The sequence below is a fragment of the Pinus tabuliformis genome, chromosome 6 (assembly GCF_031772625.1).
Source record: "Pinus tabuliformis cultivar Carrire ecotype Pingquan chromosome 6, CPIR1, whole genome shotgun sequence".
NCBI lineage: Eukaryota > Viridiplantae > Streptophyta > Pinopsida > Pinales > Pinaceae > Pinus > Pinus tabuliformis.
Window position 1 is genome coordinate 1,866,863,145 of NC_142292.1, and position 11,998 is coordinate 1,866,875,142.

At 39.9% G+C, this 11,998-nt stretch overlaps 2 pseudogenes; both read right to left on the reverse strand.

The window, feature by feature from the left end:
* Positions 1–3,771: 3,771 nt before the first annotated feature.
* LOC149266579 (uncharacterized) lies at positions 3,772–4,458 on the reverse strand (annotated as a pseudogene).
* A 6,564-nt stretch (positions 4,459–11,022) lies between these two features.
* Positions 11,023–11,709, reverse strand: LOC149266580 (uncharacterized; annotated as a pseudogene).
* Between the last annotated feature and the right edge of the window lie 289 nt (positions 11,710–11,998).

Genomic DNA, 11,998 nt, shown 5'->3' on the forward strand with positions numbered 1-11,998 from the left:
GATCTAGACTTGGATCTACCTTTCCTTGACTTACTGTGAAAACTTGGGCTCTTTCCTCTTTCCATTTTTCTTCCCCTAGTCTCTGCAGTCAAAGCATTACCTGATGTCTCACTGAAGATTTTCTGTCACATTTCCTCGCTAAGGATTGCACCAAAAACATCATCAAACTTTAAAGTACTAGATCCAGAGACAGAGTTACTAATGTCCATAACTAAACCATTCCAAATTTCTAGCAATGAGCATATAAATAACAAAGCCCTAACTTCATCATCAAAAGTTACCCCTACAAAACTTAACTAGCTTGTAACCGTATTAAATTCATTTAAATGATCAACAACAGATCCACCTGTTGACATCTTCATGTTAAATAAACACTTCATAATAATTACCTTATTTGAGGCTGAGGGTTTTTCATATAATTTGGCCAATGCCGACATTAAACCCTCTGTTTTAGTTTCCTTTGAAATATTAAAGGCTACTGATGCTACTACGCACATCCGTATTGTTCCAAGTGACTTTCTGTCAAGAATGACCCATTCTGTGTTTATCATACTCATCAGCTTCTTTGTCTTTCCACTCAATGGTAGGTATAGATCTTTCTGATACATGTAATCTTCCATCTATATCTTCCACAGCTAGTAGTTTTGGTCATTAAACTTTTTGACCCTAAACCTACCATCTTCTGCCATTCCTCCCACTCAAACCAGGAACCCTTCTCTCCTCTGAGTTTATGATCCAAATATACCTTTGGCTCTTATACCAATTGTTAGACAATTATATATTATATAGAAATGGAACACATAAAATATTGAAGAAAAAAAACAAACACAAAAATGCATAAAACAAGAGAGACACAGATATACATGGTTCACCCAATTTGGGCTACATCCACGGAGAAACAACCAGTCATTCCTTTCATATTATCCTGAAAAATGAAGAGATACAACCTACAAAAAATCCATTATAATTTCTTCTTCCCTCTCACATAATCTCCTCTCTCTTTCTCGCTTATAATACACATATATTCAGCGACAATACAATTCCCTCACATATAGCGAGGGGTTGCCTTCTAGGGAAAAAAACACTAAATTAAACATAACTTCTACTGTCAGATCATCCGCCTAATGAACGACCCAGATTGACTATGAATTTACAATATTTTACAAGGAAATTCTACATCTATTTTTAGTTGTCGCCCCCATGGACCACCCTGGCGGTGAATAAATGGGCAGTGCTACCACTCCATTACGAACTACGGTCCAATGCGGTGATACCTATGAATAAAGAAGATAATCAGGATCCACATCCAAAATGGGTTATATGAATGCTTCAACGTGTATATATATATATATATATATATATATATATATATATATATATATATATATATATATATATATATATAGATATATATATAGTAACATTGAAAGGAACATAAAGAAAAATCAATCTGGTAGTCCCAATTTTGGGATCCAGGGGAAAATCTCTTTGTATATTTGTTTTATGTTCTCACCATTGTATATTTTTTTTCTTTTTGAGTGTTCATTTGAAAGTAATTTATGGACAATGTTAAAACATATAAACAAAGCCAAGAGGACGAGGTGAAGAATGTGGGGTGACGCGTTCATACAACATTAGAAGTTCATCAAACGAGAATTGATGGGAATAATTTTTGTCTCATAGTCTGTCTCCTCAGAGGTTCAATAAGCATGTAACAAGGGAATAACTAGGGTGATGTGGACCTGGGATGATGTGGAAGGTTGATCAACGTGAAATGAGCCAGGATGATACATAGTTCTCTCATTGAGAGACGAGACTGACAAGGGGCGCACATGTATTGATGATGTTTCCCAAAGGAAAAAGGGATGTGCGTGCTTTTTATAAGGGTTGGCGACAACAAGTGATGGAATCTAAGAGCAATAGTTAATGGGGAAATTCCCATCTCCTGGAGTTCGTCTCCCAGAGTTACTCCATTCTGTGAGTTATTAGATAGGTCAGGATGACGTATGAGGTAGAAATGTGGAGTTATTTCATTGGAAGATAAAGGAATGGCATATAATATAAAGGTCTGAAGACTAAGGTTATAACCTTTGGTTACTTGCGGATTGGTAGGAACTTTGTGAGTGGAAGAAAAACTACGAGTCAAGGATTCGAGCGTGCATTATAAGACATAAAGGGGCTTATATTATAACCAGTCAAGCATACTTGTTTTATAAAGGAAAATTGAGGCTACGATGGTTCTTTATGAAGGATTGGGTTGGAAACCTAAACTTGCACAAGGTTTGGGATGAGTTAAATCACCCATGAATGGGTCAGTAACCATTTTTTTTAGAGGGTCTAAACCTTATCCTTATGACCCTCCCACTTTATCTTAAATGAGTGTGTGTTGGAAATACTGAGAGGCGGGGTGAATCAGTATTTATTACCATTTATTTTTTAATTGTTCTAGTCATTGCCAACAACCTATATAGATATGTATATGTATACACAGAACACAAAAATAAATAGTTGCATTTAATGTTTTTATTAAAACTCAAGATAGTGCAAAGAAATAAATACAATATAAGTATAAATCTGAATGTGAATAGTTGCCAAGCTCTAACTTGGACTTCAGTGAGGCTCCAACCTCCAGAGCACCAACTCTATTTTGCAGTGGTTCTACACTTAGAAGCACCTACCCCAATGACTTCAGTCCTGTTCATTTCTGAGGCTCCAACCTCTTGGGCTCCAACCCAACCTTGGTATAAATAGGTATGTTGCTACACTCTATTCAGCTGAGGTTGTCTCACTCCTACTCTCCTGCCTTTGCTGCTTTTGCTGCCTCTACAACCTCCGCTGCTTTTTCTGCTTCTTTTGCCTCTGCTGCTTCTACTATCTCACCCTCGGGTTCTTCACAAACATAACCGCATCAATAGTTCTCTGTTTCTACTATTTTATACATTCCCATGCCTTTATCCATTCGTTTCTGCTTACACCATCTCTTAGGATTCCTCCTCAGTCGTTGTCGTTTCCTCTGACTTTGCTTGATCTTTTAGCTTCCCTATACAACCAAATCCATTAATTCCTATCTTGGTCCTCTCCTTTCCCGAAGATCTTTGAACTCTAGGAGGGCCTCTGTTGCAGTAGCTCTAACTGGTTGCAAAGTCCTAGCACTCTGACATTGTAAGGCTAAACCCTGGCCAAACTCTGTAGTGGATCTGAAGAAATTGCTTCCAAAGCTTCCGAAAGGCAATCTAACTATGCCATCGATGATGGTTATCTTCGATCGGATCTGTGCATCAACCGCCACAAAAGGACGATGATTTTCACGAAAAGATCCCGCTGTAACAGATGATCTCATCATGGTGAAAGCCACCATTTCCATTGCGATCCGAAAACCAAAGGAACGAAATCTAAGAAAAATGATATAAAAGTATAGAAACACCCTTTGGCCCTGCTGTTTCTCTTTTATTCCAAAAACCCATGTAAATTGCACCCATATTAGCCTCTGCCGCATTTGCAATCGCAGTCGTTGATCACCCTCATCCAACGGTTCCCGCGTCGCTACGGCCTTTTTCTTGCACATTAAACCTCGTGCATCTCCTCACTGTCCGATCAAACCCCGCCACGATCAGATGGCAGTCGCACCTTTCCTTGCCGAAACCTGCATACGCGTTAACCTACGGGGGTGGCGGTTTTCATCTGCCACACGTCATATTTTGATTGGATTGCTGGCCCTTGTACGTATACCACCGAACCCCGATGGGTGGTGCGGGGAATACCACTTATCGCCTACCTGTACATCTCCCGTGCATTATCGTCCGCGCATCTTTCGCGTGCGACGACCGTTGGATCCGCTGCTCTTTGATCCGACGGCTCACATTCATCTTCCATGTATGGCTGTGTCGAAATAATGAGCAGGTGGTCTAATAGATCAATGGGTATACCATGTGGAGACTTGTAATTTGTTCCATGGATTTTTGTGATGCCACGATTTGTTGCAACAACCAATATCGGTGCCATCTCATTCTCTAGAGAACGATTCAAAAATGAGAAGCATTCAATGTCAAGCATATGGACTTCGTCAATAAAAAGCACACCTGGTACAATTTCAACTTTTCCTTCTTCCCTCCATTCAACAACTTTACTGTCAATCTGTTCCCTCACTTCAGAATGGATCTCTCTAGTATCTCCTATAAAGAGGGCCAAAAACCCTTGCATCCTGCTATTGATGACCTTGATCTCATGTAGCGTAACACAATGCACCACTTCTTTGCATTTCTGAAGCTCTCCATCCGCGCACTGTACGAACTTGGTCTGCGGCCCCATTGCATCATAATCCCTGGACCTTGCAAAAGACCACCCCAACTTTGTAATCTTCCCAGAAGCTTTATCGATCGCAATCACATCCCCACTCTGGACCTTCTCCTTTCTCAAACCTTCGATCATCTTGCTCCCCAAATCATACACAGTCTCCATCTCTATCGTCTATCTGCTCCTTGAATATTGCCACATTGACATCAATGAAAATCTGTGTCCAACAATCTCCCCCTTTGTTATTGATGGCAATATTCTTCTGCTTTCTCCCCCTTTGACGTCAATGGCAAAGGGTTGCATATGGACTCCCCCTGTCAAACTGCTCCCCCTATCTTGCTACATCTTTATGAATGAACTTGAGTGATGATAAAGAAATAACCCCCATCTTTTGACACAGATGTTCGAATGCTTATCGATGAAGATATTTTGTGAAAATAGCAGCTATCTGCTCCTTAGTACTGATATATTCCAAGACGATGTTATTTTCAGCTACTTGTTCACGGAGGAAATGATACTTGATTGGTATGTGTTTGGTTCTTGAGTGCATCACAGGATTTTTGTTGAGACTGATAGCACTTGTGTTGTCACAATAGACGGAAATTGGTTGATCTGTACATATGTCGAGATCTTTTAGAGCTTCCTTCATCCATAGTATCTGAGAACAACAGTCTACTGCAACAATATACTCAGCTTCGGCTGTGGATAATGATATGGATGACTGTTTTTTGCTGAGCCAGGATACCAAACAGTCTCCTAGGAAGAATGCATTTCCACTAGTGCTTTTTCGATCATCTATACTTCTAGCCCAATTAGCATCGGTGTATGCAGTTACAGTCAGTGTTGAGTCCTTTGGGTACCAAAGACCGAAATCAGAAGTTCCCTTCAGATATCTGAGAATTCTTTTTACAGCTAATAAATGGGATTGTTTGGGAGCAGATTGAAATCTTCCCACCATTCTTACTACTTTCATTATGTCTGGTCGTATAGCTGTTAAGTATAGAAGGGTTCCAATCATTAACCTATAATGAGTTGCATCTATTATAGTGGAGTCATCTTCTTTGCTCAGTTTTCAGTGTGTAGTCATTGGTGTGCTCATGGGTGCACAATCCTCCATTCCATATTTTTTGAGCATGTCTTTTAGATATTTGGTTTGAGATGTACATAATCCTGCTCTAGTTTGGGATATTTGAAGTCCAAGAAAGTGGGACAGCTCTCCTATCATTGACATCTCAAACTCTTTTGACATGTTTTGAGAAAATTCATGGCTCATTTCATCATTATTACTAGCAAAAATCAGATCATCGACATAAACAAGAGCAACTAGTAACTTACCTTGATCTGTCATTATGTATAGATTGCTTCCAACCACTCCATTTTTGAAGCCTTGTTGTTGTAGATAGTGATCCATTCTTGCATACCAAGCTCTAGGAGCTTGTTTCAACCCATATAAAGTCTTTTTAAACTTACAAACTAAGTCCTTTCCTACTGTTAGATCAAAACCTTCTTGCTACTCCATGTAGACTTCCTCCTTGAGTTCCCCATTTAGAAATGTTGATTTCACGTCCATTTGATAGATTTTGAATCCTTTTGAGCAAGCAAATGCCAAGAAAATCCTGATAGCTTCCATACGGGCCACTGGTGCAAATGTCTCTTCAAAGTCAATTCCTTCAATTTGTGAATAGCCTTTGCAGACAATTCTTGCCTTGTTTCTGATAACCTGTCCCTCCTCATTCATTTTATTTTTGAACACCCATTTGGTTCCTATTATGTTTTTGTCCTTTGGACGAGGTACCAACTCCCATGTCTTGTTCTTCTCAATTTGGGTCATTTCTTCTTCCATGGCTTTTACCCAATGAGGATCCTTGCTTGCTTCTGCAAATGTTTCTGGTTCTATCATAGATAAGAGGGCAATGACTTTTCTCTTGGGTGTAATCGTTATCCTTCTTTGGGTTTGCACACCTTCATCTTTATCGCCAATGATCTGCTCTTCTGGATGGTGTCTTTGGACATACTTCATCTTAGAAGGGGTATTAGGTGGTTCTCTTTCCTCTTCTTCTTCTTCTTCTTCATATATTTCTTCTTCTTTAGGTTCTTCTTCTTCAATGAGAGAGTCATGTTCATGTTCTTCAATTTCCTTTACTGGAATATCTTCATCAACCTTTACATCAATTCTTTCCACTATTTTCTTTAGTCGATAATTGTAGCACTTGTAAGCCTTGCTCCATGTAGAGTATCCAAGAAATATCCCTTCATCAACCCGAGAATCAAACTTTCTTGGTGAACCATCATTTATTTTTATGAAGCACTTACTTCCAAAGATCTTGAAGTACTTCACCGAAGAAGGTCTTCCTTTCCATAGCTCATAAGGAGTTTTATCACAATTTGGTCTTGATTGAGTTTGATTCAATGTGTAGATAGTTGTCCCTACTACTTCTCTCCAGAATCTAGGTTGTAAGTCTGCTGCTAATAGCATAGTGCTTGCCATTTCTTGGACTATTCGGTTTCTTCTTTCAACTACCCCATTTTTCTGAGGTGTTCTGGCAGCCAAGAATTCCCTTTTAATTCCATGAATATTACAGAACTCACTAAACTCATTTGATGTGAATTCTCCTCCTTTGTCTGTTCTGAGGCACTTAATTTTTGAATCTTTTTCATTTTCTACAAGGGCTTTTAGATTCTTGAAACACTCAAAAGTTTCAGATTTATACTTTATGAAATATATCCACATCATTCTAGCATAATCATCAACAAATAACACAAAGTACCTTTCTCCTTGGAGTGCTTGATTTCTAGTTGGCACACATACATCAGCATGGATGATCTCTAAGGGCTTCGATGTAGAGTGTTCCTTTGTCTTGTGGCTGATTCTGGTCTGCTTTCCATGTTGACATGGACCACATACTACTTGATTTGGTTTGAACAACCTTGGGATGTCTCGTAAAGCTTTGATCTTGCTGATATTGATCAGATTTTCAAAGCTTGTATGTCCAAGTCGCTTCTGCCACAGCCAACTCTCATCTGTCTGACTCAGGTAGCATTTATTTTCTTGAATCTTGTTCAGAATGTAAATGTTCTCTGGTGTCCTCACCCCTTTTTCCACAAGTTTCCCTAAGGCAGAGTTCCTTACTTCACAGTCTTTGGTGCTGAAAACAACCTTATGTCCTTGATCATAGATTTGGCTGACACTCAAGAGGTTGTGTTTGAGTCCATCAACCAACAGAGCATCTTGAGCTTTTCCTTTTCCATTGATCAGAGTAACTGTTCCTTTTCCTGCAATTCTGCCAGATCTGCTTCCAAAGGACACATTCCCTTCCTTTCTGCTCAGTGAGACAAACTTCCTTCTATCTCCTGTCATGTGTCTGGAGCACCAACTATCTATAAACCACTGGTTTCCATTATTTTGAGCATATAGAGCCAGGTTGCATTTGTCTATGCTAGAGTTCTTGCTACTCATCTTTCTTCCTTTGAGTGGGCAGTCTTGTTCATAGTGTCCATTATTGTAGCAGAAAGAGAAAATCAGATCAAATTTGGTCAAGGGATCAAATGAATTAAATGTTTTGATTTGTCCCCGCCTTTTGGGGGCATATGAGTTGATTATTCTATCCTTTAGCTTTGTCTTTTCACTTCTGTGAGCCATACAATGTCTGGCTTGATGACTGAAGTTTTTACAGTGAAAGCAATGTCCAAGAAAGATGGTTTTGTACTTGTTGAAGCAACCACAGTTTGAGTCGATTTCCTTCCTGGGAATTACTCCTCCCTCATTCTTTGGATTTTTGATGGGCCCTTTATGGAGTACAGGTTTGTATTTGTTGTAGTGTCCATGATTCGACTCCACATTCTTCTTTGGAGTAATTCTCTCTTCATTCTTGGGATCTGGGGTGCACTTTTCAACTTTTGGATTGCAAGAAAGTGTATCGGCATAGCTTTTCGCATTATTCTTAGTGCTTGAGGATTCTCCTTTGAAACCTATTCCAGACTTGTCATGTTGAGGTTTTTGATTTTTCAGAATAGTCTCAAGTATTTGAGAGCTTTTACAGCCCTTTTTAATTTGCTCCAACTCCTTTCTCAGAGACACTATTTCAATCTCGTGTTCTTCACAGGTCTCTTCCTTTTCTTTAAGCTTTGCTTCCAAGAGATATTCTCTCCTTCTTATTTCCTCATTTTCCACTTTGAGAGAAATGATTTTGTTCCGTAGTTTCTCATTTTCTTCAATGGCACTTATTAACAGTTCATCTACATTTCCTTCCAGCCCTGAGTCATCATCATCTGCGAGTGCCATGAATAATGCTTCGTAGCTTTCATCATGATCGCTTTCCTCATCTGATTTCCTTTTGATGACGATAAACTCATCCTCATCAGACTCATCTTGCTTGGAGAAGAATTTTTTCTTATTGAACCCTTTCTTTTTATGTGCCATTCTTTTAGAATTTCCTTCATCGTCGCTGTCATGTTTATGAGGAAATTTTGTTGCATAATGACCTATTTTACCACATTTAAAACAGATAAGAGGATACTTGCCTTTAAGCTTAAATCATTTCTTTAGCTTTCATACAAATTGAGCCAATTCGGATTCCACATCTGACTCATCACTACATTCATTCCTTTCTTTCCCCTTCTTTGACCTTGAGGCCTTGAATGCTGCATCTTTAGAGCTTGGGCCACCTTTCCTCATTTCATAGGCAGTGAGAATTCCATGGAGTTCATCCATTTTGAAGGTATCTAGATCCTTTTCTTCTTCTATAGCGCTTATTTTGGAGTCAAACCTGTCTGGAAGAGACCTTAATACATTTTGAACAATGGTACTTTCTTCAACTTTTTCGTCCAATCCTTTTAGGGAGTTTACCACTTCAGCTACTCAGAGGAGGTATGCTGCAATATCTTCTTCATCTTTCATCCTCAAACTTTCAAATTGTCTTCTGTGAGTTTAAAGCTTTGCCTTTTTGAATTTTGAGTCTCCATCACACAAGCCAACTAGCTTCTCCCACATTTCTTTGGCCAAGGTACAGTGCATAATTTTTGTAAACTCGTAATCAGTGATTCCACTAGTGATGGAGTTCATGGCCTTTGCATTTGCGATGTAGGCCTTCCTCTTGTCTTGGTCCATTGGAAGAGTGGAAGTAGTTTTTTATTCATTTTGAACAAAATGCCAGACTTCAGGTCCAAGGGACATTAAGTAGTAAGTCATTCTTTTCTTCCAGAAACCAAAGTTAGTGCCATCGAACAAAGGAGGTCTTCCTGATGCTTCGTGGTTTCTCATCATGGTTGTGGATCCTTCTTCAAGCTGTTAGGCTAGTATGAAGAAGCCTGCTCTGATACCAATTGTTGGAAATACTGAGAGGGGGGGTGAATCAATATTTCTTACTATTTATTTTTTAATTGTTCTAGTGATTGCCAACAACCTATATAGATATGTATATGTATACACAGAACACAAAAATCAATAGCTGAATTTAATGCTTTTATTAAAACTCAAGACAATGCAAAGAAATAAATACAATATAAGTATAAATCTGATTGTGAATAGTTGCCAAGCTCCAACTTGGACTTCAGTGAGGCTCCAACCTCCAGAGCACCAACTCTGTTTTGCAGTGGTTCTGCACTTAGCAGCGCCTACCCCAATGACTTCAATCCTGTTCAGTTCTGAGGCTCCAACCTCTTGGGCTCCAACCCAACCTTGGTATAAACAGGTATGCTGTTGCACTCTATTTAGCTGAGGTTGTCTCACTCCTACTCTCCTGCCTCTACTGCTTCTGCTGCCTCTACTGCTTCTACTGCCTCTATAGCCTCCGCTTCTTTTTCTGCATCTTTTGCCTCTGCTATTTCTACTGTCTCACCCTCAAGTTCTTCACCACCATAACCACACCAACAGTTCTATGTTTCTACTGTTTTATACATTCCCATGCCTTTGTCCATTCATTTCCGCTTACACCGTCTCTTAGGCTTCCTCCTCAGTCATTGTCATTTCCTCTGACTTCGCTTGATCTTTCAGCTTCCCAATACTACCAAATCCATTTATTCCTATCTTGGTCCTCTCCTTTCCTGAAGGTCTGTGAACTCTAGGAGGGCCTTTGTTGCAGTAGCTCTAACTGGTTGCAAAGTCCTAGCACTCTGACATTGTAAAGCTAAACCCTAGCCAAACTCTGCAGTGGATCTGAAGAAATTGCTTCCAAAGCTTCTGAAAGGCAATCTAACTGTGCCATCAATGCTGGTTATCTTTGATCGAATCTATGAATCAACTGCCACAGAAGGACGATGATTTTCATGAAACGATCCCACCATAACAGATGATCTCATCATGGTGAGAGCCGTCATTGCCATTGCGGATCCAAAAACCAAAGGAACGAAATCTAAGAAAACTGATATAAAAGTCTAGAAACACCCTTTTGCCCCGCCGTTTCTCTTTTATTCCAAAAACCCATGTAAATCGTGCCCATATTAGCCTCTGCCACATTTGCAATTGCAGCTGTTGATCACCCTCATCCAATGGTTCCCGCGTTGCTATGGCCTTTTTCTTGCACATTAAACCTCATGCATCTCCTCATCGTCCGATCAAACCCCACCGTGATCGGACGGCAGTCGCACCTTTCCTCGCTGAAACCTGCATACGTGTTAACCTGCGGGGGCAGCGGTTTTCATTTGCTACACGTCGTATTTTGATTGGATCGTTGGCCCTTGTACGTATACCACTGAACCCCGGTGGGCAGTGCGGGGAATACCACTTACCGCCTACTTGTACATCTCCTGCGCATTATCGTCCACGCATCTTTCACGTGCAACGACCGTTGGATCCACTGCTCTTTGATCCGATGGCTCACATTCATCTTCCATGTATGGCTGTGTCGAAATAATGAGTAGGCGGTCTAATAGATCAATGGGTATACCATGTGGAGACTTGTAATTTGTTCCACGAATTTTTGTGATGCCACGATTTGTTGCAACAACCAATATCAGTGCCATCTCATTCTCTAGATCACAATTCAAAAATGAGAAGCACTCAATGTCAAGCATATGGACTTCGTCAATAAAAAGCACACCTGGTACAATTTCATCTTTGCCTTCTTCCCTCCATTCAACAACTTTACTGTCAATATGTTCCCTCTGTTCATAATGGATCTCTCTAGTATCTCATGTAAAGAGGGCCAGAAACCCTTACATCCTGTTATTGATGACATCGATCTCATGCAGCGTAACGCAATGCACCACTTCTTTGCGTTTCTGAAGCTCTCCATCCGGGCACTGTACAAACTTGGTATGTGGCCCCATTGCATCATAATCCCTGGACCTCGCAAAAGACCGCCCCAACTTTGTAATCTTCCCAGAAGCTTTATCGATCGCAATCACATCCCCACTTTGGACCTTCTCCTTGCTCAAACCTTCAATCATCTTGCTCCCCAAATCATACATAGTCTCCATCTCTGTCATCTATCTGCTCCTTGAATATTTCCATATTGACATTAATGACAATCTATGTCCAACAGTGTGTAGAAGGGAACTAATTTTCCTTACCAGGGTCTGAAGGAAGTGCCTTTTGACCATAAGTTGAGCCTTGTGTGGATTTTAAAGCCAATATATTGGCACAACCAATATTAGCCCCACATTAGGAACCAAGGTGTAAAATAATTTGGAAAGATCAATAAGAGGTGATCAATGTGGCCCAATTTGGATTAACCATTGGTTATCAAATGGATTTGAATGACTAAGA